This window comes from Lytechinus pictus, chromosome 4 (assembly GCF_037042905.1).
Source record: "Lytechinus pictus isolate F3 Inbred chromosome 4, Lp3.0, whole genome shotgun sequence".
Classification (NCBI taxonomy): Eukaryota; Metazoa; Echinodermata; class Echinoidea; order Temnopleuroida; family Toxopneustidae; genus Lytechinus; species Lytechinus pictus.
Window position 1 is genome coordinate 14633925 of NC_087248.1, and position 13984 is coordinate 14647908.

The 13984-nt window shown below is 35.3% G+C and overlaps 1 long non-coding RNA gene across 1 annotated transcript; it reads left to right on the plus strand.

The window, feature by feature from the left end:
• The first annotated feature begins 5963 nt into the window (after nt 1-5963).
• Nucleotides 5964-9728, plus strand: LOC135153967 (uncharacterized). Its single transcript, XR_010293449.1, has 3 exons — nt 5964-6141; nt 7779-7903; nt 8448-9728. It is a non-coding gene; the product is annotated as an uncharacterized LOC135153967 (long non-coding RNA).
• The last annotated feature ends 4256 nt before the right edge of the window (nt 9729-13984 follow it).

A 13984-nucleotide genomic window follows, 5' to 3' on the forward strand; every position in this document is an offset into this window, starting at 1 on the left:
GCGAGCGCAAAGCGCGAGCAGAAATTTTTTTGATATTCTGATCTGAAACTGGATAATTTTAGCATGTTTTGAACGAAGATGAAGCTGCGTATCTCAATTAACATTTGTGCGCGTGTTTTAGAGTTAGACAGAATCTGGGCATTCTTAATATATTTCATTTTTTATCACGAAAACCAATAATGCAAGCGCGAAGTGCAAGCGGAAAATATTTGATATTCCGGTATGAAAAGGGTGAATTTAAGCACTATCTAAAGCACTGTTTAGGGAAATTGTGAAGTGGATAGCACTTAATAAATGATGCGAGTGTGAAACGCGAGCTGATATTTTCATTATTATTTCGACCTAGGACCTGGACAATTTATCATCATATGAAATTGATTACTATCTTCATATTCCACTTTCTAAGCACGATATGAATCTTGTCGATATTCCTTTCTGAAAAGGGATAATTTAGTAAAAGAATTCATGAAAATTGTATGATATTTATTAATGTAATAAGCCTAATGAGTGAGTAGTATGTGTTAACATTGAGGCCTGAAAACTGGGTATTTTTAAGCACTTTGTTATCATGAATAGGATATATGAGTTGATATATTTTTAACAATAATGCGAGCGAAAATCGCGAGACGAAATTTTTGATAAACTGTAACAAAGGGGGATTTTAAGTACTACTAGTTTGTTATAGAATTTGGCAAATCAAATAATGCGAGCGCACAGTGCAAAAAGCTGCAAATCATAATCACCCAATAAAATTAATCAGAGCACTTAAACAATCAATTTGTAAGTCAAACAAAATAATGAAAGCTCGATGTCCGAGCTGAAATATGCTTTGTATATTCAAATATATTTTTAATTGATATTTTAAGCGACATATCAGACTATTGAGCAAGATATGTATCTCATCGATTAGGCTATGCGAGCGCGAAGCGCGAGCGAAAATTTAATATAGTGACATGAAATATATATTTTATTCATTTTCCAAGTCTTCCCCTGACCTTATTTTATTCACTCGCCCCCTCCTCTTATTTGTCCTCTTTTTCCTCCTTTCTTTCCCCTTCTTTTTCTTTTTTTTTCATTCCCCCTTTTTTTCTTTCCCCCTTTTTTTTCATTTTTTTTCATTTTTTTGCTCCGCCAATAGGGGGGGGGGGCGGGCCCTCGGCCCCCCTGGATCCGCCTATGCATGTAAAACAAAATCAAATATTAAGAAAAATGCTGAAGGAAAAAATGTTATATCATAAGATTTTAAGAAATACAGAGAACAAACTAAAGAACAATGAAGGAGAAATCCTTGACAATGCTACCAGACTAGCAACCCCTTCACCCCCCCCCCTATACCAGGCACTCACAGTGGACCTCTCCATTTCCAGCATGTTATTTTCAGCCACAAATATTTCATGATCCATTTTAAGTTTCAAATGTATAATTTAGATGAATATATATATATATATATATTGTGTTACATGTTTCTTTATTACATTTAAATTGTTATAACTGTATTTATGATGGATTTTGTCTACTGTTTTGTTGGAAATGAGAAAAAATAAAACTGAAACTGAAACTCATAAGAAACCAGCAACATCCGTAATGAGCAGGTGCGTTCGTTCTCGACCCACTCAACTTATTTCTTGAGAATAGGTAACGGATTAATAACGGGAACGGCAGTAAATAGATCCGTTATGTAACTAAAACGGATATTGAAAACGATTATAACGGTAAACGGCGCATAATCCGACGTCGCATGCCTCTTGAGCCCTATTATTTGAAAGAGTTGCAACATGTCCGTATCAATTTCTGGAACTAAATGGCGTTGTAATTATTTCTATTGAAGACAAGCAGGTGTCCATGTAATTGAAAACATGCATTGCATAATTATTGCGGGATCGAAAACGAGTCGTGCACTTTCCTATAAAGTGTCGTCAATTGTTGTATGCCCATGCATGGTATGCCTTACGGCAGTGGAATAGTAAATTGATTTGGGTATCATTAAAATTATGTCAAAACCATTTTAACTTTCCCCTCAGAATGTTCGTTGCTGCACATAATTATGTTTCACTTTAAATATCGATTTATCAAAGTCGAAATTCGGTTGTTGAACTCGCTTAGATAACTGCTGGTCGCGAATTAACATTGACAGGAATGAAGGTCTGTAGGCCTATTGCTAATTTGAGATGTTATCAAGACATATAAAATAACTTAAAATTAATAACTTAAACCGATGTGTTACTTGGGAAATGAGTTTGATCAAATGTGATCATAGGTTCTAGCAAATGATATGTTAAATATTGATTGAGACTCATTAGTTAAAGAATTTCAGGAAATCTGTTTAGAATTTAAGTGCACGCCATGTTAAATAGGCAACAATTCAAGGACAAGTCCACCCCAACAAACAGTTGTTTTGGACAAAAAAGAAAAATCCAACAAGCATAACAATTAAAATTTCATCAAAATCGGATGTAAAATAAGATAGTTATGCATTTTAAAGTTTCGCTTAATTTCATAAAACAGTTATATGCACATCCTTATCGGTATATAAATGAGGAGACTGATGATGTCATCCACTCACTATTTATTTTGTATTTTATTATATGAAAAATGAAATATTCTAATTTTTCTCGTCATTGTCAAGTGAAACAACGATTAATTCCTCTATGAACATGTGGAATTAGCATTGTTTAATATATGGTTCAGTCAAGTTGGTCCCTATTGTGAAATCTATAAAAAATAAAATATTGTATAATTCAAACAATAAAAAAACCCAAAGGAAATAGTGAGTAAGGGACATCATCGACTGTCTCATTTGCATGTCACTGAGTTGTGCATAGGCCTATCACTGATTTGTGAAAAATAAGCGAAACTTCAAAATGTCATAACTTTTTTTTTACATCCGATTTTGATGAAATTTTAAGCGTTATGCTTGTTCAACATTTTCTAGGGTGGACTTGGCCTTTAAATAGGCAACAATTCTGCAGAAAATACACTGCTCTGTATCACTTTTTTTTGTTTGGGGGGGGGGGGGCTCCAGCCAGGGTCATCACACTAGTCCTAGTGGTTAAGTTCATAAACTGAATGAATGGATTGTTCTGAGGGTTAATTATAATATAGATGGATAGATAAAATACATTTTCACACGGTAAAAACCCAAAGAGATACAAAGTCGGATTTGCAATGGGGCAGTGTCATCAAGAAAATACAAACTAGTATAAAAGGCATCCTCACTAACTGCTGAATACCAATCTGTACTACCTATCAAAGTCGATAAATTTATAGGTATATTAAACAACATCTTCTTTCTATTATTAGTTAAGCTATATCATTACACAAACTTGTTTAAATTTGTATGCAACATTGTTTACCATAAACATGAACTTTACATTATAGTTGTTTAACAGTCTACATAACCATGCGTAAAAAATTAAAGATTATTGAAAATTAAACTTTGTTTAAGATTTTAATCTCTTGTTTAAACTGTTAAACAGCTATAATATGTTGGTTAATATAGTCTATATAGAGTTGTATAAAGATATACAGTGTTTATATATACTGTAGGGTTAAGTTTGCATGTTGAACAATACAAACGTGAGTACTTTGATTGCACCCCATGTCCTCCAAAGGGATATGCAATTTTATTGAAAAACAACCCTCTATATTATTTTGGTAACACAGAACAGAGAATAACTTGTCTTCGCAGTGGGGGAATTTAAGTAGGCATATTTATCAGCAAGCTTACAATCAAAGTATAACCACAATAAAAGGAGAATGACAGGTGGAATTGGCTAATCTTCTTCTTATTCTACCATTACAAATTTCTTCTGGCGCTTTCCAACAATAGGAAAAGGATTGGCCACCAGAGCCGATGGGGGTATGCGTCAAAATAAAATGGGCACTGACACACCACTTTAATCAGAATCGTATTGATTAAAGGAGGATGAAAAGAACATCCCATATCAGTTATTATAAAAATGAAAAATTAAAATCAGTTTATATTATAATCTATTTGTTTTATTTTGTGGTAAAATCCTTTGGCTAAATACTTTTCCTTCTTCTTGATATATCCATTATGCTCTATCACTGAAACATCATTAAGCTGGCAACAAGACCGTTTCGATGTTTATAGATCATCAGATGCATGGAAAAGTTTTGGTAATACCGGACGAAAATAGTATTAAAAAAAAAGTCGGAAATTTGTGATCTCGTCTGATCGATAAAAGTCACCAAAGAAGTAATGTTGGGGAAATGCCTCTTTACTATCAGTTTTCAGTTTCAGTTCAATTTTTTCTCTCCCTTTTTTCCCATTTCCAACAAAACTGTACAAAATCCATAAAAATGCTACTAGGATAAACAACAAATTGAAGTAAGAAACTATTTTTCATTCGAATGAATAGTATAGAAGTCTGAGGTTACGTTCTCAATAACTTTGGGTGGCAATATTATTGTGTCCATTCTATTATTGGTCTATAAGGTCCTTGGGTGAGATCAGTGCAACCAGAGTATAATTGTTATTTATCCCTGGAGAACACGACAATGATTATTTTTTGCGACTTCCTTCAGCTGCATAGGCCTAGTGGATTAACCCCCCCCCCCTTACGTAAGTATGGCGCATACCGGTTTTGCTGCTATAATAATATCAACATATTTATTTATTACTCATAAATTCTCGCAAGGTTTTAGGACTATCTGAACATAAAGAGACATAATACAGACTTGCACAAAGGAAAGAGGAACTAAGGCAACATTTTAGTAAACGGCGGTTCGATTTGTTAAGGTTGATGTAACATATTTAATTTTACCTTTACTGAGTTATATGCTGCTCATTATTGCCTCTTCTTAGTTCTAGCCTTCACTGAAAAAAAAAACATTGGGTAAAATTTTAATCAGCACGATTGTGTGTCCAACCAATTGGGGCAGTATTTTACCCAATGCGGGAAGCATATTATCCAGTAAGGTTAACAAATAAGCCGCAATTACTTTATATAATGGGAAAAATTTTCATCACACTGGATAAATAAATATGCCCCAAAGAAATGCCCAATGTTGGCTGGACACATAATACCCTCATGGACAATTTTCACCCAATATTTTTAGAGTGTTGTTATTTCTTGTTATTATTTTTGAACGATTGGTTTGTAATTCTTTTCTTTCAATCGATGAAAATTAAAAAAAAAAAAAAAAAAATCCATGGATGTCCAAACCAGGGAAGTGGGCGTGGTTAGAGAGGTGATTATGTCACCTCAATATTTTGACAATGTAAAAATAGGTTATAAGTTATTAAAGAATAATATCGAGAATCATTGTGGACGATATTTTGCTATATTAATTGGTTCAAGTAAAAGGGAAAGGTATCTAAATAAATGCATCGAATCGACACATTTTTATTTGACAAATAGAAATAAATGATATCGCTGATCATTACTTTGTAATAAATACTCAAACTGTGTTTTCGAATTGCTGAAAGACACTTTCCATCATGTATTTTGCTTTAGTCCGCCAAAATTGTTTTGTTGCTTTTTGATAGTATTTTCTAAGTCTATCAACTAAGGAAAAGAAATTTCAGTGAACTTCTATTCATTTTTGGTTAACTTACTTTCTTTCATTAAAAGAATCCCTCATATTGATATTTATAATTTATCACAAGGCGAATTTGGCGTATAACTTAATAAGCTTTTTTGGGTACCCTATATAGATCCACAGAGATACGATCTTACGTATACGTAAGCTCCCGAAGGGAGCTAGAGAGGGAACTCTTTCCGCGCGTTTTTGATTTTCCATAGGTTTTGTACATAACAAACATGGCTGCCATTTGGCCAATTTGAAGGTTGATTTTGGAAGGTCAATGTTTAATTCATGAGTAATGACGTCAAAATACGCACAATGCACTTGTGTGATTGGATAAAACGCTAATGTTTTATTCATGTCCTCATGCATTAAACATTTTTTTCCATCCCACAATTCCCTACGATATCTGTGCGAAGTGTCGTTCTTTTTTACTCCGCGAAATTCAACTTTTTGAAGTACAATAGCAAGACTAATTAACTGTTTATAGAATTAGTGTCCGGAATCATGATTTCTGAGTGAAATTCAGTTGAGCAGAAAATCTTTGAGGGAACATCTACATCAAAGTAATGGCATTCCATACAAATTAAAGTAAGTTATGTTCAATTTCGTGCTTTGATCTCAGTTGTAATTGTGATGTGTTTGATGGGGTTCGGCGTCGCAATCAGGGCCATACCGGTACCGGTATGTGCAGTTTACTACGGAAACCACAATTTCCATATTTCCATTTCTTTTTCCTGATCCCAAATAAATCTGAGATCTGACTGACATATTTTCTCAGAAAATAATACAGTTTTTCGTAGAACTAAGTTTGTTAATTTTAATTAGAATGCTTCATGTCCGTCCTTATGAAATATGTATTTCAGTTCTATTGTATATCAGGGGTAGATGTGGACTTGTTCAGTAACGGCAAAGCTGCATCAAATCTAAGCCTAATATAGTCAAAGCGGGATACGGCCTTTGATGCCGCCGGTGCCAGCCGGCTGCGAAAGCGCCGATGTAAGCTAGGTCATTAGGTGTTGGGAATTAGTGTCAAACTAACCAGGAGCTCCCTGGGCCTGGGTCAGTGTCAAACAAGCTTGAGTTGAAGTTTGAAGTTGGGCCTGGGCCTACTGATTTTTTGACACCGCTATTTCATCTTTATATGAATCAATATAATTATCTGCATTTAATTAAAAAGAAATTAAATTAAAAAATGAAATTAACTAAATCTATTTGGAATGATATCGATAGATTTTGCCATGGTTATGCAATGTCAATGATTTGAGACAGATTTTAGTCTTTTTTTTTACTAAAGTAAGGCCCTCCTGCCCTATAGGATAGGTCTAACTTAGATCTAGATTTCTAAAATGAAATTCTATATCTGTCTGATTTGATTTTTTTTCTACGAAGATTTAAGTTAACTTTATTTTAGTCCCTGCCTGGACCATTGGACTAAAATTATAATTAGCCTAACATAACAGAGTTAAATGATTCTTATTTTCGGCGGCCAACATTTCTTTGTCAGGTTTCAACTTATAACGTCTTTGGGTTTCAAACTGCTCAATTATCGTATACCATGAGTGTGCAATTTTTATGGGAAGGGTTGAGAAAATTTATAGTGTCCCATTTTGAATTTTATAAGTATAAGCAGAGAGAGGAGCTGATCCAATTGATTTATCTTTATTGTCCTCATCACTGGACCTTATTAATGGTGAAAGGCAAAGGGTCATTTAAACTTGCAAGCAAGCTAACCTTTTTTTTAATCAAAATTAAACTTAAAGAGGAACTCACTTAGACGTAGAGATTCACATGTTTATAGACGAGTGCAAAAAAATTAAATAATTGTCTCGCACTGGTGAATGAGCGAGAGCCAAATTATCACACAAATAATAATTATCCTACATCTGTCAAAGCTGGCTTGGTGTATATTTATTGAAGATTGACAAAAGGCCTCGCTATAGTAGGCCATGTATGCTTGAACCATTTACTGACTCTTATTGACAATGAAGATGGTCAGCGGAAACAGAGCCAGGTAGGCCTATGCCTATTTTGTCAGTGGAACATGATACAGAGAGAAGGGAAGTTTTCAGTCAAGACCAGCTTTTCTTTCTAGTTGGGAATATTCATAGGCTTAGGATATGACAAGCTGGAAATTTTGAAAATATTGTTTTAAAAGAGGAATTTATTTATCACCTCTAAAATTCTAAACTGTAAAGTACATGTATTGTGTGTATTTTTCATTGCAGATCCAATGGAATCAAGTTCTTAGCAGTCCCAGCCCAGTCAGAAGTACAAAGTCAACTACCATTTGCACATCACCAAGAGTTACAATCTGATGAGGAACAGGATATCTGAACTAAAAACTTGCAAGGTATGCTTGTTTTCGTAAGAAATGCCCCCTATTTTATTTATTTATTTTATTTATTTATTTATTTATTTTTTTTTTGGGGGGGGGCTATAGCAACTTTTTCTGAATCATTTAATTCCATATAGTAAAGCTCCATTGTGAGTTAATATTTATTTGGATTCAGATTCACCATTCCATTCTCATCAATGCATACTTATTGTCCATGTCTCTCATCTATACTAGTCATACAGAATATCACTTTAAAACTCAGTTACTCTGTAGACAGAAATAAAAAGGACAAAATATTGAGAGTAATCTTATTATATATATTTGAATGAGTTTACACACTTAATTAAAAAAGTTCTATGAATAATGATCTATAAATAGTGATCTATGATTTTTATCTGTCTATATAGATTACTACATGTGCATTATCTAAATAATATTGCATGGAAGAGTAGGGCCTAATAAAAAGTTTTAAAGTTCTTAATAAACTGGACTAGATGAGTAAGAATAATTTGTATCAGCAGCTCATTTTGTTCTTTTCTCTTTTTTGTTTACCATGCAGGTTTTGCAGGCTGTTTGAGTATCACCATGGCAGATTAAGAAGAAATATATTGGCCAAGTTCATAACAAGTAGTTACTTCATCACAATTACACATTTTAAAAATTGAATGAATTTGAATAAATGTGTCAATACATATTGAATGTTGCTTGAACTACACATCTGTAGAAAAAATAATAACATTGGAGCATAAATATTTAAGTCCATAGGTTTCACACAATATTAAAATATTTTCCCAAAGGGCACACCTACCCACCCTTTATTAAAGTTCTAATCATCTAAATGGAGTAGTAGTGAAATAACTTGTAATATTACTATTTTGAAAGGGATAGGTTGCTTTCTGGTAATATAATCAATTCAGAATGGGTCTTTACTGAGGTCTGGGCTATGTAACATACATGCCTACAGACATACATAAGACAATAAGAAATAATGGGTTTTCATTGAAAAATGTGCATACTAAAACAGGTGACAGAACAAAGGACTAAGAAATCACTCTCATTCCTGGACCCCCTTTCATTAAGACTAACCACTACCCTAACTTTGCCATTCTAGTTACAATTACCATGGAAACATTAAAGCAACAGATCAACATTGAGGTTAGTTGCTGGTTACAATTGGGGCAAATTTACAATAATTGAAGTCTTCATAAAACAAGGACCCAGCTGTAGTGCTGGACATTAAGCTGTTGAATTTATTTTTTGAGAAGTGAAAAGGGGCACTGTATTGTCCATGTCCCGTATTATGAACTAAATTAGCTCTGCAAATAAAAAAAAATGTTGGAAAAAGAACACAGCACTTCACAACAATAGACAATATGCAATTTTGTTACTGATTTACTAATATGCAGATTTGGGAAGGCACTCTTTAGAGGAATGTGGAAACAGGCTCCCCTTTCTTGTGAAGTGCCCCCAGTTAGATAAGCATGCTATTTCTTGTCAGCAAATGCTGAAAAAATTACTTGATATTTGAGGAACCGACTTTGAGAGAGAGGTATATTAATCTTTTTTAATGACATCCTTCATGCCCCATTATATTGACTATATAAGGCTTATCAATACCTGTGAAAGTGAATATACGTACTTATTTTTTTATTTCTTTTTTTCTCTAGATTTTACCCAAAAATACATCCATTCCCTTGTAACAACCTTGCAATTTCTGTTGCTTTCATCATATGCATTTTGCTGATGTAATGTGATGCTTTGGCGAAAAAAAAGGATAGGAATATTTTTATCACGTATTCAAAAATTTATTCCTTAATAAACATTTTAATTTGAAATATAATTTCTAATCTTGATTTATCCGTAATTTATTTAATCCACCAATTCATATTGCGTGAAAGATATGTGATGATGATGTTGTTGCTACCAAACTATGTTGTGATGAAATGGCACTATTTAGATGATGGTAATGATGATAATGAAGAATACTTCTATATGACTGGAATATGATGGTGCTACTGATTAATTGATTTATTGATTTTGTTTGTCAGGTATCTATTGGTATGATACTAGTACAACAGGTAAGAGTATAACATTAAGTATCAAAATACCATGCATGCATGGCAAGATATTCCATAAAAGCCATTGCAAAATAGCATACTGTGACATTTTATCATAAGGCGCAGCCAAATTAAATATTCTTCCTAAAGAGATAAATGAGTTTGATTTAAGAGTGGGATAGAAATAAAAATGATATGAGAATAATTTGTTGCTCGCATGATTATGTGGTATGTGTGTGTGTGGAAGAGAGAGCTGGAGAGGGGGGGGTGGGATCAAGAGATTTAGGGGGCGGGCATGTACAAACAAATTTATTTTGCTTGAAAGTGACCTTTATAAGATAGCCTTGATGAGAGCGAATTCATGCGGAGGGGGGGGGGGGGGGGGAGTACTGGGCTTTTTTTTTGCTCCCATCCCAAACTCAGAAAATTTGTTGTTTTTTAAATCTTCATAAGATTTGCACCAGATTGCTCATTTCAATTTCATAAGGACAAAATTACCTTCTGATTGCTTTGCTCTCTTGCTCAGATTTCTCTGATCATTTGAGTACTTACCCCCCCCAAAAAAAAAAAAATAATAATAATAACATATGAATAATTATGGCTATTCATGATGTGTAATGAAAATAATATGCAGTGATAAACACCTGATAGAGCAAGCACATCCCAAAGTTCAATCATGATTAATAAATCCCTATTGTAAGCTTCCATATGTCTTCCAGGGAAATATAGCTAGCAAATAAATAATTGTATTAATTGATGTAGTAATAATCGCGACAGATAATAATTAAAAATATGTAAACAAAGAAAGATGAATAAACAACTGAATACCGCGGGGGATGAACGGGGAATGAATGAATTAATTTCATATTCAATCACGTCGCGCATTATGCTAATTAGTGACAATATTCTTATTTGCATATTTTTACGCTCTGCGCGCAGGCCAATTATGACCACGCCTCCGTTTCGCTGGTGTGCCATGAAGTTGCGGTGTCCATAGGCTTGTACGCGAAAAATGGGAGCAGTGTGCACTTTTGACCTTCCAAAATTTCCCCATGTCTGACCGGATGCAGAAGCGGAGTTTCACCCCCCTGTATAGATCAGATGGCGGCGCCGCTTGCGTTTCGTAAAATCATGGACACAGCTTGCATCTGCTTTGCATTTTTGTGGAAGCCCTCGCGAAGCCACACACAAGCATTTGACACTAATGAATTGTACGTGCGATATACTGAGTGTGTACGGCGAGCCTTCATTCATTCATTCGGTATTTCTCGCTCCGACTCCCGTACCCATTTTACTACGTGACGCCGCGCTGTGTAGTAGTACGAGTAGCTCCCATCATCGCAGTGCACCTGTTTCGTGAATTAAGGAATGGTACGGGTTTGTTGATGTGCTGTTTTATTCGCCAAAAACGAGATGCTCTGTTTACGATTTCATCGTTTTTAGAATTTTTATTGTGAACAAGGCCTACCCATGAATTGAAGATACAGGAGGAGGAATATATTTAAGAATTTAAAGAGCGGTTTTACCATATGAGCTTGAAAATGGCCGAATACGATGGGAATATAGTCACGGAATGGCTGCGATCCTTAGACATGCTTGCCTATTCGCAAGCTTTCTTGGATAACGGGTATGATGAGTTGGAAACTTGCAAGCAAATTGGACCAGATGATTTGGACGCGATCGGAGTTGTGAATTTGGAACAGAGAAGCGATTTGCTTATGGCTGTGGATAGGCTACGAGAAGAAGGAGGAACAGCAGTTTATTTCACCCTTGTTGGTCCATCTTCCGACGATGAAGGAGGGAGTACCATTGACGAGCTCTCGACGGGGAGGGTACCAAGCGTGGACTGGACCGGGAGTGATGCGGGGTCGGCCGACTCCAGGGCTCCGTTGGTGAGCCGGGTCGGACGAACGCCGTCGATGGAATCGGCAGATGCTAATTTAGGATTAGGATTAGGATTAGTAGGGCTACCGCATGTAGGATATCGGGATTCTCCCGGTTTACAGAATAGAGGATTATACAGGGAGAGGAGGACATCAGCAGATAGCCGAGTTTTGAGTAATACCCCTGATATACTACGGAAGGTAAGTAGACAATTGCACAATCAATACACAGCACAACTCACAAAAAATGCATTGTAATAGGGGGCCTATACTATAGCCTATAACATGAATGCCCAATTGTGACCATAAAGAAATTCTTTTACTGTTGACTTTTATGATTGGTGTACATTTGTCAGCAATATCACTGACATTGAAATGCATTATGGTAGAGAATAGTGGTTTGTTTTAAATTGAAAGGAAATTTTTCCTAGAACATGAAGTAGGAAGTCTATTTGAACATGTATGAATCATACTAGTGTTTTTGTCGAATCCACAGAGTGCATGCACTGTGTGTAGGAGTGTACACATGACTCATGATTACCCCTCGCTTCTTATTCATGGTGAAGAATTACTTTTAAGGTCAGATGATTAGATAAGAACAAAATATTGTAAATAAATTTAATAAACCATGTATGTTGCATTATAATTTTTGATCAGATCAGTCAAAGATGCAGTTTAAAGGTTTCTAAAACATCAGATTCTGAATTATGATATTTGAAAAACTCTTCAATTCCTGTTCATTTTGGTGTAGGCCGATGTATTTCTAGCAAAATATGTAAATGATTTACTTAAAAAAATTTCAATATGAATTAATTACAATAATCAGGATCAGCATAAAGGAAGCATGACTATTGACTATCATTGCTTCTTTTGCCAAAAGTTGTACCATAAAAGTATGCCTGCATGCTTGGATGTTTTCTTACAAATGTACATAATGAGAACTACTTGTATGCCACTTAATCAGGGTATACCAGGGACTCGATTTTAAGGCGCGCGAGAGCGATCGCGCGCTACATGCGCGCCTTAATCCATTTTTGGTAGCGCGATTAATAGCGCGCCTCGCGATAGCTGACCTGCGCGAAAATGCCTAAAGTCGCCCTCGAAATCACCCAAAATCATGCTTTCGGGGGCGACATAAAATCTGAATGTCGCCCCCGAAATTATTGCCGAGTGATAACAACTCAACGGCCCACTAGTGCCATATGCTCGAGCTCCGCTTACCATTTAAAAACCATCCAAAATCCACACTCAAAATCACGAAGAAGCCTTAAAAGTAGCGAGTAGCGCAGTTTCAAATTCCAAAGTTGCGTTATTTTTTCTGTACCACGTATTTCCATACACATGGTACCAGGTATGGAAAAAAAAATCAACGCAACGGTCGGGAAAGAGTTGCATGTATAGGGGTCCATTATGACTACCACCGTGTGCCATTTCGAATGCACATGTTTCCCCTACAGATATCACAATTCTGTGATACAATAATTCGAATTACACAGGAAATAAATCCCAGAGTCTAGTAGTAGTAACCTAGCATTGGTGAGTTGTCATTCGGCTTTGTTTTCAAAACGGCTCATTAACTTCCAAAATAAGTTTATAATTTATCAATTATAACTAAAAAATCATTTGTTTTCTTTTTCTAGGGGATGAGGTATTATATCAGACAATAAATCATCAAACAAAGCTCCATCTTTTTTACAAGGACGGCGGCAGGCTCACGCATTGGCGCTTTTACTAGCTAGCCAGTTGGAGCTCTGTCTCTCTGCCAGAGCTCTGGGGGACAATTCGCTCAGTAAAGGCCTCAATGATGGTGATTTTCTGTTTCAGACAGAGTTTACATTTCAGGAATATTATTCAAAACTGCCAATAAAGTTTGATGATTTCTTCATTGTCATGTATATTTAAGTTCTTAATGAATACATTCTCACCAAATTTAGACTCCCCCATAGAGAAATTAAATTTTCATGGAGATCTGCGTTTTCAAAGAACTTCAGGAAAAGTTAGGGTAAGTGGGCCTTTATTACATGTACATGGCTGACTAGGGTATTGTACTGGAATAAATGGAGTAGAAATTAGATATTGAATTCATTTATATCCAAGTCCAACTCACAGTCACGCACACACCCACCCATCCACACACACCCACATCCAAGATTCTA